Below are 15,503 nucleotides of genomic sequence, written 5' to 3' on the forward strand. Positions count from 1 at the left end.
TTAATGGTTACATATATCTACATAGGATACAAATGTGCTTTAGAGAGTGAAGATCATAGGATAACTTTGTCAGATATGTTTCCTTCAAGTTCATATTTCTCTTGCTCATAGCTCACTCTTATCTCCAATTAGCTGCCAGAAAACCAAAAGTGGTCTTGTGGCTCAAGTGGTAGAGCCCTAGCCTTGAGTTAAATCTAAGATTACAATTTGTTAGCAGAGTTTTGTTTCTTTGCTTCAGTTCCGTTGAGACCAAGCAATACATTGATTAAAAAGTAGAATAAAAATAGGTATTCTTTAGCAAAAGATACCTGAAGCAAGAGCCTGCTATGTATCATTTATCAAAATGTCCAGTTTACAGTAAAAATTTAGAGAGCAAATGGGATGTTAGCCAAGATTAAGATAAAGTCATTCAAAATAAAAATGCTAATATACCACAGGTGTTCATAGACAAGGAATGATCTCAAAATGAATTTCAATGGATTATTCATTTGTAAAAAAGAAAATGGGAGTGATTGAATTACAAAGGAAAATAAATGAATTGATGTTCTGAAGAGCCATTTGAGTAGGTGAAAAATAATAGGGAACCATGGAAGCAGATCAATAGAAATTACTTAACCTGAAAATATAAGAAAGAGATGAAGGAAGCCTCAATAATCTGAGGGACAACATGTTCAGTATTTTAGTATGTGTGTAACAGGACAGATAAAAGGAGAGAAAGAGTAGCTCATTATTTATTTATAGGTATGGCAATTATTACTTACAACTTTGGGGCACTTATTATGTTCTTAATATATGCTAAGCCCTTACATATAGCTTATCACATGAGTTCTTTTCTCAAGTGCATGAGTTAAATATTAATAAATAACTCATTTTAGATACATACAAAATTAGATTCACATTAATACTTTATAGGTGACAGAGGACCCTAAATGATGTCACATATAATCCTACATATACTTGATACCAAATCTAGTGTTCCAAATACATCTTACTTGTCTAAGAGTTTTATCAAATATTTCCAATATTCTTAGGATATCCTTACTGCACTAGAAATGGCTAAGTTATTCTTCACCCTTTAATTACGAATTAAGGAGAAAGTATCCCAGACATTATGATATCACAGAAACATTTTACAGAATAATGACAATAAGGGTTGTTTCTTTTCATTATTTTTAGTGATGCTGGGATAGATGGTAGAGCCTTGCGCGTATTAGGTAAGCAATTGTGTGCTTGGCCCCAAAATAAATGAATATACTCACAGTTGTAAATGAACATTCATGGAAACAGTCTTTTACCTTATTGAAAGGTCACATAAATGGTTTTGAAGCCAATTTTTATTTTCTTAGAAGAATCAATTGTACACATCTCTTTGCATGTACAGTGATTTCAAATTGACAGGAGGGACAAGTCAAACTACAAAGTTTGATAGACAGGATAAATTGGAATTTTATAACAACCACACATACATGTCAGAAAACCAATGAAAAAGATACTACTGACTGAATACCAACACATTCTAAAGCTTGTCTAAATACCTTAAGATACTGCCTTATCAATGAATCCATGGAGAACCTCAAATACAATATTTATCTTCCTATCTAGCATGAATCTAGAGTACTGAGAACATATACTTGCTTTCTCCCTATGTGTCCGGTTTAATTCCTTCTCCACATTAACTTCATTCTTAGACAAGTTTTTTCCATGTGATATAAGAATGTTACAAGTTAAAAATAAAGACCCCCCACCCAGTCTTCCCATTGGTATCCTAAAAACAATCTTATTAAGAGTTCTGGCATATCTACATGACTACTCTCTATCTGCTTATATGGTCAAGGAAAAGGTTAAAACCCAAGGTCATAGGCTTTTATGTGGAGGTAGAGATGATCTCAGATCTATAAAATTAGGAAATTAGGAAACCTGTAGCTCCTCGAAGGGAAACAAAGGAGGAGATAAAATTGTATTGCTAATATAATAGCAATTGCTAAACTTAGCATGGATGAGGGTGTTCTAGGTTAAAGTATGGTATAAGAAATGGAAACCACTGTGTGATTCTAAGACCAAAGAACAATCTTGTGCAGACTGTAGTTTTCAAAAGTACTTTTTTTTTCTTTTCCATTTTTTTCTTTTCCAAACCCTTTGGTACCAGTTCCAAAAATTCAGGAATGAATGACACAGGCACAGGTAAAAGGAAATAAAAGGAAATGCAAAAACGTCCCTTTTCTAGTGTTACAAGAGTATGAGGAAAAGAACGGCCATTTAATCTTCTGTGGGGTTTTCAGGAGATCTGGGGTTTAGCATAAGAAATATTAAATGGAATCTGAAACTTTGAGAAAGAATGTGATTTTAGGTTTTAGTCTTATTTAAAATGAATGAGTCTGCCAGTTCTCATTTCAGGAGCTATATTTTATAAAACTATGCTTTGTAGTTTGATTCTGATGCACGAAAGATTACCAGAGAGGTGCTTTTCAATGCTGATCAGCTCTCCAGAGCAGGGAGTGGCCCCTCGAGATACAGCTGAAAAGACAAGGTAAATCTCTGGCATTCATCTTACTTTCCACTTTTTCTTCTTCTCCCTCGTTCTTGAAATAGGGTTAATTTGACACGATGAATGCTTCATTCTGCCTTAGATATTTTGCATCTCCCTTTGCCCAAAGTTATAGCTGATCCACCCACACTCAGATCCCAGGTCTTCTGTTGCTCAAAAACCAAGGGAAATTTCACTGTTAAGGACTTGCATGTTCTCGCTGCTGGATCAAGAGATCACCTTTTCACCGAAGCATTACAAAACAGTTTGAAAAGTTGTACCTCAGCCGTTTATTGTTATTGCTTTCAGGCATCCACATGACATGTACATAATCTTTCATGACCTTTCACATAACAGAAAAGTGCTCTATGATGGAGTTGCAACCCAAGCCCCTAATTTGCAGTTTTTAATTATTAATCTATCCTTTAAACTTTCTCTTCCCCTAACCCTCTATATATTACCTCATATTTATCTAATTTTTTCTTCTATCACACATTTATTTCAGCAGTATTTACTCTTTAAACTATTCCTGTAAATATTGTTCACATAAAAGCTTCCCCTCTTCCTTATCCTAAAGTATTGAACAGGCCCTGACTACAATTACTTAGCTCACTGCTGATGCCATATGGAGTTATTATTCACATAATTCATTTAAGCTAGGAGACCAATATTCAGCACCAAAAAATAACAATCAAAAACAATGAAGCCCCCAAACAAACAATACATAAAGACAACAAGAAAGGACAAAGCAACCTACAAGACCATCTGCTCTGGATAAAATTATCTGTCCTCCAGCATTCTAAATATGATTCAGTGTAGACAGGAAAGCAAAGAGATTGCTATTTAGAGGTTGAGACTTGAAGATACCTGGTTGTCTTTGGACCTGGCCATTCTTAGAAGCTCAGAATTCTCTTAGATTTTTTTTTCATTCAGTGAGAAATCAATAAAGGAAAACTGTATACATGGGTGACCAATAAGTTGTGAAAACCCAGAGAATTTGAAAATACATTAGATGGAATCTGAGGTTATCAACCAAGATGCAATTTGAGTTATCATCTATTTCTTATCCAATGTCAGATCAGATGGACATAAAAATCATGAAATCTGGGCCGGGAGTTTGGCCTAGTGGTTAAAGTGCTTGCCTAGCATGCATGAAGACCCGGGTTCAATTCCTCGGTACCACATGTAGAAAAAAGCCGGAAGTGGTGCTGAGGCTCAAGTGGTAGAGCTCTAGCCTTGAGAAAATCCAAGGACAGTGCTCAGGCCCTGAGCTCAAGCCCAGGACTGGCAAAAAAAAAATCATGAAATCTCATTTACAATCCACCTTTTATTTTGAACAACGGGCCTACCTTCATATCTCTTTATATTTGCCATACAAAAATCTTTGGACGGGACTCAAAATAGGCATGATGCTGGGGTGCTCAATTCCCAATCAAAAGCTGAATCTCATCCAGAATCATACATTTTCATAGATGTACAGCAGAATGACACAACTTCATTTTTCCTAGGAATTTTAGTTGCCAAGGTATCTGGTCCCTATTAACCAGCTGGTACAAAATCTTGATAGTTAACTTTTCACTGTGTGTCAGAATCAACTGGAAAAGTTTCTGAATATGAAAACACAAGCCAGATTCCTTAGGTTTGGGGAGTTTGAGAACTTGTGTATGTGGTAGGTAATTTCCATGTATTAGATTGTAGCTATCTGCCCAGTGGGACCAGTGGAGTCAGTCCTCCTGAGTATCTTTCAGGTTTAATATTCTCTCAAATGGCTTTGAAGCTATTTACCATGTTTGGAGTACACAAATTGTGTGATAAAATTTGCTTCTTGCATTTCATTCATTTTCTTTCCTAATGTTTGTCTTGTGCCTTGGCATTGGTGCTTGTTTACAAATGCAGAAGAAATGATACTCAGTGAGGTTGTTCAGTGAGGAAGTAAAAAGACAATCACCCATGCCACCAAATCCCTGTTTCATTGTGGTTGTGGAATAGTTCTGGAATCAGAAGGTCTGGGGAGGCAAGAGGAGGTAACAGAAGACATCTTCATGAAGACAGTAATTTCTGTAGCATTTTTGTGAGCCATGGCTCTTTGCAATGTCTTCCACCAGTAAATAGGAGTTGATGACATCTGCCAGTCAGTCCCTGAATCACTCTGAAGTGACTTTATGTGAATGAATGCAAATAACTCAAGACCCAGGAATCATGAGGACAGGAAGAGTACATTTAAAAAGAAAACCTGAATAAATAAATAATGAATCATGTAGAATTATATTCATCTGATGAATACATGGTCTTCCTGACCATACTGAATGCTTATCTGAATTTAGAGCCATGCAGGATTCTCTCAAAAACAACTGCTCGGGCAAGAGGATGTAACAATTGCCCCTGTTCTGCCTGTAGTTCGGAGACTAGCAAATATGCCTGTTCTCCTTTAGGACTCTGAGACTTGTTTTATTTTTTGCATGTTAACTTCCTTCGGTTTCAGTTACTCCTCCCCCCAGCCTGGGGGAAACAGTGTACTTGAATTTTGCATTTTGCTTTTTTGAGTTTTTGTTGCTGTGGGGAACTAGTTTTTTTCCTTCCCCACAGCAATCAAGAATTTTGTGTGGATAAAGGGGTTGTCTCTATCTCTCCTTCATAGCCTCTTTGTTCTTTCTACCTTTGTGCTATAAAGAACATTTAATTTCTGTCGCCCCCCCCCAACTATATCCTGTGAGTTGCTGATGCATTATGGATGAAATGATTAAGTCCATGAGAAATGAGAAGTGTATATGTCTTCAAATGCTTTGATTTTCTTTTTCTTTTCTTTTTTTCATTTTTTTTTGCCAGTCCTAGGGTTTGAACTCAGGGCCTGGTCACTATCCCTGAGCTTATTTTGCTCAAGGCTCACACTCTACCACTTGGGTCACAGAGCCATATTGGTTTTTTTTTTTTTCAGTATATTTGGTCCCGAGGAGTCTGAGGAAAGGAATCCAGGGCTTCCAGCATGCTGGGCAAGCTCTCACTACTAAGCAATATTCCCAGTCCTGTTTGGTTTCTTTAGTCTCATTTTCTCAAAAGTGAAAGATCACTTTCCCCAAAGTTAGCTGTCCATTGTCCAGCCTCACCCTTCGGTGCCCATCTCTCCTATTCTTTCTTCAGTTTTTGATTTTGCCTACTAACCTGTCCTAAAAATTAAATGAACTGAAGAAAATGAATAACATTTCATTTCTCTGGCACATTTTCTTATGAGAATAAATGCAATGGTTCAAAATTGATATCTAAATGTTAAGGCCACATTGAATTTCTGGATATCCTAGGTGATAAGTCAATTAATTTTAACCAAGTTACATGCTGTGAATTACTAGTATTCATTTTAATGTTTGTTCAGAAAGGTTATGATCATACCATCTTGAGAATCCTGAAATGTAGGTATTTATTCTCTAGGAGATACACTCTACATCAGGGCTTAGTAAGAAACATGGAAATCAGTTTAGGTAATTCACAAGTGAATATCTGATATGAGATATTATTAGGCAAGTATACATGATTAAAAGGAATAAATTGAACATGATGGTAATATTGAAGTACTGAGGAAAAAGCTGCCACCTATTAGGCAAGGCGAAATAAAGAGTAGATAAAGTTCCCAGTTACAAATTTAATAAGATTCTTGCAGAGGTGGGACTGAGGCCAATCAAGTGGCAATGGCAAACCATTCATGCTGTTGTCTGTCACAAGTACAGGAAGAAAGGATCCACTGATGAGGATTTCCAGATCATAGAAGGGGCTTTGTATGTCTGGGCTCAGGTTTCCAAGAAGAATAGTGTCTCCCGTATTAAGTGTGAGCAAATACAGAGCCATGAAGGATACTTTGAGGAAAATGCAAAGAACTTGTGATACAAGTGTTCTTACTAGTGTAAATGCCTTCTTTTGGGGGATGTTGAGCAAAGCAGAAAATACCAGAAGAATCTCATTCTTTTCTGTTGACAGAATTTTAAAAGAATAAGACATCAGGGGAAGAAAAATACTTTTTCATATTTAGCTCTCATACCAGAACAAAAGAAAGTAAAGTTCAGTTGTTATCAGTTATAATAGCATATTAATTTTCCATACACACAGCCTTCCAAAAGTCTTACTATCACAGCTAACCACAATTTATGTAAAAGTTTAGAGGAGTACCTTAGCTTAAGTTCAAAGACATTAAGGAATCAATGAGATGCAGTTATTTTTAAGAGAGGGGTGAGAATAACCATAAATATGGATCTTCAAAGATAGTGTCTGGGAGCCATAATATATGTTATAGCCTGACTTTAATATGCTATTATTGTATAAAATGATGTCGTAGGTCCATTGGTATATTGAAAAGACAGGCAAGCATGCAATTGCATATCTAAGTTGTAAAGATAACATACAAATATTCACCCAAATTTCTTCAGTTCTTATTCACTTCAGAGAAACTGCATTAGCGAGCATAAATCACAGTGCAACAAATCATTACATATAAAAATGCTAAGCAAATATGCCACAGGAAAAAATAAAATCTCAGAGGACTTATTAAAATAACTTCTATCGTATCTTTTTTTGTAAATGGTTTACTTTTCATAATATAACAGAATATGAGAACTCAGTATCAGAAAGCCATTTGTCTTTCTAGTAATAACAAATACAGACATTCAAAATTTATACCTGTGTGCTTAATTACTCTTCCTATAAAGAACATACTAATAGTCTGGAGATGGGGAAATGCTATTCTGCCTACAGAAAGTGAATCAGAAAGATATTTTTGCAATGTAGTTCAATATTACACATAAACCATGTTCTCCGGAAGAAAATTGAACTGAGAAAAGGGGCTGGACTAAGAAAGACAATGAGGCAATCAAAGAGAGCTAGGACTTGAAAGACAATCTGGAAATTAGCAGGCAGCATTTCTGGACTTCTCTCAAGCTTCTTGTCTACAAATAATTATACCTCTAATTGCCAGATAAACCAAAGCAATCAAAAGGTAAAAGACAGAAAAAATAATTTGGAATAAGAAAACAGGTTTATGAAAATAAGACATGCTGAAAAATTCTTCTAGGAATACTTGAAGCTCAATGTTTTGTTAAAATCCAGGCCTTTAATAAAAATTTCCTGATTGCTCAATGTTTTTCAGACATTCAAATAAGAAATAAAAGAAAAAGGGAAGGCAATCTTCTATACAAATTGCAGGTAATGTCTCAAGGTTAAGACACATGTTGTGAATACCAACATTTTCTATTTTCAACAAAATAATGGGGTGAAATTAGTAAATGAATCATTTGGAACCATGCATACTTATGCTGAAAAGAGGCTGTGCTCTTAGGCCAGTTGCTCTTGGAAACAGAAATGAAAGTTGTTTATCCCCTCTTCAGAGATGTGGGTGATGGGAAATTCCTAACCATTAGTTTCTCAATGTGGTTGCTTTCTAGAACACACGGACATGTGAAGGATTCCAAACCTAACACTGGGTTTGGAATCAAGTGAATGGAATAGAATCAAAGGCAGTTGTTTGTGCTTGACGGAAGGCTTGACTGAATCAAAACTGTTTAATATGAAGTATATTTAATCAAATTTCAGAAAATTACCAGCTTCTAGTTGCCAGAATTAGACCTGAAAGCTCATTGGATAAATAACATTCATTAAAAGAAGGGTTTTTTTTGTATTCTTGAAGCTTATCTTTTTCCTTTATTTTTATTGTAATTAATAGAAGGGTTACATGATATTTGCCAGACAGATGGTACATTAATTCCCATACATTGATACCCTTTCACATGTCTTGGTCCCCATTAAAAGAAATTGAAATTTTAATTCCTAAGCAAATTTATAGTTAAAAAATCACATCAATTTCTGTTTCTTTGTGGGATTTTGTATTGTATTTTATTGTTGGGATAATGTACAGAGGGGTTATAGTTACATTTGTCAGGTAGTGGGTACATTACTTCTTGAACCTTGATACTCTTTCTAATGTGTGGTTGTTGTTCATTTTTTGTGGTTGTTGTTTATAATGTAATATGTGAAGTTACTGCCTTTTTTGTTCACACTAGATGTAAATAAATTGCCCCATATCCACACATATGACATAGTATTATGTATAACAATATGGACAAGCCTTAAAATCATTGTGCCAAATCAAAGCGGGCAAATGTAATGGATCTATTGGCACAGACCATCTTACTACAAAGATTTGGGGAAATTTCAAAGTTTAGGTCAATGGCCAAAGAATGTAGCAACTCTTTTCGAAGCAATGGACAGTAATGGTGGTTATGGACATTTTACTATGTAAATAAACTAAAAGCCAATGAGTTATATGCACTTTCAAAAAGCGAATTGCACAGTACATGAATTATATCTTAATAAAGCTGTTTAAAACATAAAGGAAAAAAGGGAGTCTTTAAATTTTCAGAATATTCACCACAGGTTTCCTTCAAATATTGTATTACCATAGTGAATTACACTGACGAGTATAATGCGATTAAGTTTATAAGACCTATTACTCTAGTATGAAGCACAACCCTGTGGTGGGAGAATTGACTGGATTATGTTGCCACCTGTGGTCTGGTGAAGTCTCTTTTCTATGAGAAACCGTCCATAAGGCTGTCAGGCTTATGTTTTTCCCCATAGGACATTTTGGAGGCTGAAGTCTAGCCCCAGAAAGGTTCTTTACAATTTCCTCTGTGGGAAACTGCTTTTGATGGCTGCTGATCTATCCTTAACAGCTTTTGACACAGGTGAAAATAGAGAACAGAAAATACAGCTCATGATAGCCTGGAATCTAGCATGACCAGCCTTGGTAAACAAGACTATGTTGTCAGAGGTTTTGAGTGGTATCCATACATAAATATACACACAGATATAACTATATATGATATAAGTTCAGGAATGGTAGCTTTTCCTCATCATAGTGCTTTACAATAAATAAAATTGGTGGTCTTGACAGAGTATCTGTTCATAATGGGTGAGGCAAAGAGAGGACAGTGCTTCGAGATAATGAGGTGCTGTCACCCCATAGCTATCCTGATTATAGATGGTTAGTTCTGTGCATCTGACACTCCACCCTTTTTTGTATTTCTGTAAGACAGAGATCTTCTTATTTGTGTGTTAGCAAGGAGAGTTTGGTTTCAGCGAACGCTGAGTTTTAAATAGCAATTCTTGGCTTCCATTGCTGTATTGGAAATACCTCCAATTGCTTCAGTGCCATGTTTATTTCAGGCTGACATTGCTGGTACTGTGGGGAATGTGGAACATAAGGGCCCTTGGTGTTCCAGGAATCTTTGTCTTTATCACAGTTTTAGTTCAATCTGTATATCCAGAACCACCCTGCCAACTGTAAGCAGACAAGCTCTGCCCTAGAATCAAAGTTAACTTACCAAATTTTTATCTCAAACTAACCCTGATTCCTGAGGTTTCTTTGATGACATGGGGCACTGGTCTCCATGTTAATATTCATCCATTTTTCTAGCACTTGGTTGTTTTCTGGACCTGGGGCTTGACTCTATGCTTGGTCATTGTCCTTGAGCCCTGTAAAGGGTCTATGAAGACCCTAGTGCAAGGAATACCCACATATAAATTATGTGGGGCAAGTTAATGACATTATGAATGGATCTGAAGCAAGGTGAGGAAAGGATCTAAGGATCCTGAATCAACCAAATGATTATCAACCTCTGCCTTGGGAAACAAAGCCATATAATGAGTGAGTGTTGTCCTCAATGTACTTTGTTATCTCTCATCTCTTTTGCTGTCCCTTGGTTATCTCATATTGTTACAGTAGTTCACCTTATTATCTGATATATTGTATATATGCATATTTGATTATTTGAAATCAGATGGAAGGCGGAAAAACAAAATGAGGGGCGCAGATGGGGGGAAGGAAATAGGGATCAAGACATAACAAAGGGTATCAATGCATATGAAGTAATGCACCTTCTATCTGGTGAATATAATGTAACCCTTCTATCAATTACAATAAAAATATATAGAAAAAATAATGAATCATCAAACCAAAAAAATGGAGAAGTGGGGAAACTTAGGTCCTTATACTGTTGATTGTGGCTTCTTTTTTTTAATAGCTTAGGCAGTGAAACATACAGCTATAATTCTAACAAATTATCTTACCTTGGTCATATTATGTAAATATTTCAGTTTTACCATGTTCTGAAAGTCTAGAAACAAGAATCAATTTGGTGAGAATATATTCAGATTAAGAGAATTCTTGCTTCAGGGAAGAGAATATTCTTACTAAAAGTTCCTAAAAAATTAGCAGGTTTCCTTTTGTGTTTTTTTCTTTTATGTATATATGCACATGAGCAGACCGCCTCTCTCTCTCTCTCTCTCTCTCTCTCTGTCTCTCTCTCTCTCTCTGTCTCTCTCTGTCTCTCTGTCTCTCTCTCTGTCTCTCTCTCTGTCTCTCTCTCTCGGTCTCTCTCTGTGTCTCTCTGTCTCTCTGTCTCTCTCTCTCTCTCTCTCTCTCTCTCTCTCTCTCTCTCTCTCTCTCTCTCTCTCTCTCTCTCTCTCTCTCGGTCTCTCCTTCCTCCACACTTTCTGACTCCTGTGAGTATATACGTATATTTCTTACCAATGACACACACATACATACACATATGCACACATACATTATTTGAAACATTTAAGAATAACTTGCATATGAGATGCCTCCCTCTCACTTCAGTGGGTTTGTTAAGAAGTTTTGCACATCTTATAGTGGATTTTCAATGTGCTTTCTCTAATATACAAAAATACTTAGGTTCCTCCAAAAACTAAACATAGACCTTCCCTGTGACCCAGCAATCCCACCCCTGTACAATTACCCAAGTGACCACAAATCAGGCCACTAGCTCAACCATGTTCATTGTTTACCACAGTTAAGAATTGGAATCAACCCAGATGCCCCTCACAGGATGAATGGATCAAGAAAATGTGATACACACACACACACACACACACACACACACACACACACAAATTCTGTGCTTCCATCAGAAAGAATGATATTGCTCCATCCTTAAGGAAATGGAAAGACTTGGAAAAAAAATTATACTAAGCAAAATAAGCCACATCCAAGGAAATATAGGCTGCATGATTTCCTTCATTTGTAATAATTACAATGTACCTGCAAGTCTCCAAAAAACCCAATGGATAGCAAAAGACAAGATACTTTACATTTAATAATATTAATGTTATTAATTTTTATTTATTCTATGATAATTCCACAACTGTGTTTTCAGTATGAAACTTTTTGTCATGCATTATTATTTTCCTGTTAACTTTACATAAAATTTACCTATAATTATGTGTATATCCATACACACATACATACATAGGTACATACATGTACATACTTGACACATTTAGAACATATGAAATGTTCAGTCATACCTACCTAAGAATATTTTGTGTATATATACATATGCCTATTTAAACTTTCCATTTTTTTGTCTGAGGGAATTCAGTTGTGATAACCACTGGAAACTTTGTCCTAATGAACTTGTCCTTTATAAATGCATTTAAAGAGAGTGGTTAAAGTGCTTACCTAGCATGCATGAAGACTGGGGTTCGATTCCTTGGCACCGCATACATACAAAAAAGAAGCCGGAAGTGGTGCTGAGGCTCAAGTGGTAGAGCTCTAGCCTTGAGAAAGTCCAAGAACAGTGCTCAGGCCCTGAGCTCAAGCCCAGGACTGGCAAAAAAAAAGAGAGCTATAAATATTAGTCAAGTGAGGAAAAATTATAACTACTTATAAAAGTTCGAATTGACTTTATCAGAGATCACTTTATGCATTTCAAGAAGAATAAGCTAGAATGAACCGAGATTAATGGATGAGCAGACACTGATTAGGAGGGGATTGAAAAGCTGGGAAAGAGTAAACCAGAAAGAAGATCTTGGCTTTGAAAGGATAATAGTGTCTGTGGAGGAGCATACAGCCTCCTGGAGGATGGTACAGTGAGGAAAATACAAAGCCTGGGGTGTTACAAACCCACAAAGAATTTCACTAACTAGCATATTTTTAAGGAACATAAATTTGAATGACCAAATATGTGACTTAAGAAATGGCATACACTCACTTGGTTTTTAAAGCATACCATCTAGTAGGAAATTGGGGGAGTTGCTATCCTAAGACAAATTTCTGGTGAATAAACTAACTCCAGAACACTTTCAGTATTCCAGTCTTTTACTAGACTATGGATGTTAGAGAATCTTCAACTCATAATTGATGAATTCTACACACCAAGCCCTGTATTATGGAATGGGAATGAAGTGGCTGAAAGGTTAGAAGTAATCCTTAAGAGACAAAAGAGTCGATGCATGCCAGATACATTGGATAAGAAGTAAAAAGGAGGATATTTTCATGACATCAGTCAAGTTCCTTACTTGTGGTTTTGGACAAAGTACCATAGATAAGGTGTCTCTTAGGAGATGTGAAAGTTACAATTAGTGGTTAAGTCCAGAACTTAGAGGAGATGTGTGAGTCAGACCCACAAGCTAGAGTGTGAGTCATCCACACATAGATGACATTCAACCATGTAGGTGTTAGTGAGATCATCTAAAATGCAGAGAGAGTAGGAGATAAGAACAGAGCTCCATGAAGGCCTGAGGGTATCAGCATATGACTGGACAGAGAGGGATAAACTTAACAAGCATGATTAAAAGGAAACTAGACAAATATGAATCATGGAAACTAGTTGACTAGAGTTATTTAAAGAAGCAAGTATTTCAAGGAGATATACTAGTTTCAAGGAGATACATTACATATAATATATTATGTTATGTATTATATGATATATATAATGGAAGAATTATAAACTGTTCATTAGCTTTAGACATATGGAAGATATTTAGGGGACATGAAGATGCTTGCACTTAGTGAGATCTCTTTAGCAGCAAAAAAAGGACTTGTTGAAGCAAAGGATAAAAAATTGTGTCTGGGGGAAGCTTTATTATACAGAAAAAAGAAGTAAACTGGAAGATGCACAGATTTTACAAAGAAATCATGAGGATTACTTCTGGTCCTGAGATTTTGTTTTTCCCTCTCCCCTTCCTCTCCAAACGAGCCATAGTTCCTGATTCTGTTCCCTTTCCTCCACCCATTCTCCTCTTTCTTTAGATTCTGTCCATCAGCAATCCACATAGATGCAGACCTGAAGTTGCCAAAGAAATAAGAGAGGAAAATCCATCTTATTTTTGGAACATTTTACACTAAACAAGTCAGCGATGGCAAAGTTGGGATTGAAAGGATTCATGGTGTCAAAAGGTAAAAATGGGCAACCTTCATGTGGACTTTATTAATAAATGAAGTTGTTAGGAACTATCTCAATATGAATAAGTGTGTCGACATTACAGACAATCCTCAAAAAAGCCGTGGCTTTTATGGCAAGCAGAAGTGGCATTTATATTTACCAAAATAATCTGTCTCAGGAGTCAACATTGTCTACTTTCTTAGCATTAATTCACTCAATGCTGATACTTGGACAAAAATAAACTTACCTTAGTAAACCATGCTTCTCTTTGGCTTCTTTTGTTTACAAATTGACAGCACCTCTAGTAGCACTAATTTCGCACCTGAGGAGAAAAAACTCCTAAGCAATGGAAATACACTATAGTCCAAAACAAGAGTTTGGGGACCAAAGCTATCTAGTTCAAGAGGGCCAAATGTGACTCAGACACAAGATCAAGGGGGATTAATGTAACTTAGACAAAAAAATCAGGCTGAGAAAGTGTGATATATGCACCTATGGACATGAAAAGGAACAAAAAGGGAATGTTGACATCGAATTTCTTGAAAATGTTGAAATAGCTAAAGGGGTATGTCATGGAAGTCATATTAAGTAAGTAACAACTTTATCCATTGTTGTAAACCGTGGCACCACATGCTTCATTAAGGGCTTTGCAAGCTTATCTTCTTTTATTACCTTATGATTTATGTAAACAGCTCATCCTCTTCAAACTTCAGTTTAAGATTATGAAAAGAGCATTCAAACAGAGTAAGACTTAAGTTGTAGAGATCAGTTTTTAACTGGAGGCATTGACCACTTTCTGTCTCCATATCTGACTACATGTGAAGTAGGTGACCCAATAAGTAGAGGTTAAGGAGTGTTCTTCAAGTTTCTTTACATGCAAAATGGATAAATTGAAGGAAACCAATGATCTGATCCTGTTCAGAGGTAGTTTGTGGCCTTTTATAAAAACTTTTTCAGAGAAGCTGCTTCTTGAATCTCTGTTAAGCCTCTAGGTAAGACAAAGCATAATCTTTCAGAGCTGAAACTAGGATGCAAGAATGAAGGGTCAAATAGATGAATGAATGCATGAATGAATGAATGATCAGTCTTCCTGTATGATACTGATTTAGATCTACACCAGATATATTGGTATGGACATTCACACTACTAGTTCTTGCTGATTTCACTGGCATGAGTTCCCCCAACTTGTTTGGCAATAGATGCCAATGAAAGAATCTATTTCTAACGTTCTTAATACAACTAGCATTGAGTTTTAGCTTCCATTTTTACTTCCCAATGTGTAGTGTCTCTGGAGGACAATTGCATTTTCCTGTGAGGAATAAAGGCAATATTCTGTTATGTGAATATTCATACGTACATATGCGGTATTACTTTTTGTGTTATTTTAATATAAGGATATTTGGAATCATAACATTATCTGAACTGAAAATGCAATTTTCCAATGAAATGCATATAGTGTGCATTGTAAATATGTATATTAAAATTGTTTTCTCTGGTACCTAGGTCAATATGTTGAATTATTGCCTAGTAGTTATTTGATTTCTTTATGCTCATTTTAGTACGAAGACATTTGTTTTAATTGGAATATAAATATATATTTTAATTCCAGGCATGTTTTAAAATATTCAAGTGTAATCACTTTTCATTTAATGGTTTCATATTGCATTTATATTTCTACTTTATGCTTCATTAGAATTTCTTTGGTAGGTTTTAGGGTTTGGATTCTGGGTCTGGGCACTGTCCCTGCTCTTCAT

This window comes from Megascapheus bottae, chromosome 15 (genome assembly GCF_031878675.1).
Source record: "Megascapheus bottae isolate mThoBot1 chromosome 15, mThoBot2.hap1, whole genome shotgun sequence".
Lineage (NCBI taxonomy): Eukaryota > Metazoa > Chordata > Mammalia > Rodentia > Geomyidae > Megascapheus > Megascapheus bottae.